Source organism: Eimeria mitis, genomic scaffold (genome assembly GCF_000499745.2).
Source record: "Eimeria mitis Houghton genomic scaffold, Emh_scaff182, whole genome shotgun sequence".
Lineage (NCBI taxonomy): Eukaryota > Apicomplexa > Conoidasida > Eucoccidiorida > Eimeriidae > Eimeria > Eimeria mitis.
In genome coordinates this window covers 10,199-10,477 of record NW_013570140.1, presented here as the reverse complement: position 1 = coordinate 10,477, position 279 = coordinate 10,199, and the positions used below count along the sequence as shown (strand labels likewise).

At 61.3% G+C, this 279-nt stretch overlaps 1 protein-coding gene across 1 annotated transcript in view; it reads right to left on the bottom strand.

Annotated features, from left to right (window-relative positions):
- Nucleotides 1-279, bottom strand: part of EMH_0002180 (uncharacterized protein) — a gene marked incomplete at both ends in the record, with an annotated part of 10,134 nt that overhangs the window by 6,036 nt on the left and 3,819 nt on the right. The gene's annotated exons all lie outside the window — the stretch shown is intronic.

Here is a 279-nt window from a genome sequence, read left to right as displayed (position 1 = left end):
CTGCTGCTGCTGCTGCTGCTGCTGCTGCTGCTGCTGCTGGTGTTCCTGCTGCTGCTGCTGCTGCTGCTGGTGCTGGTGGTGGGCGACGAAAGAAAGAAACACGCATGCGGCTAAGAGACTCGCGCGCGTGCTGCTGAGATACTGAGGGCCACCAGGGGGCCCCCCACTCCCATAGATTCATGGGGGGGACATATAGGGTACCCTCGCTGTCTATCTTCATTCTACACTGCCAGACGGCGGGCACAGCAGCAGCAGCTCTACCTCTTCCTCTCCCTCTCC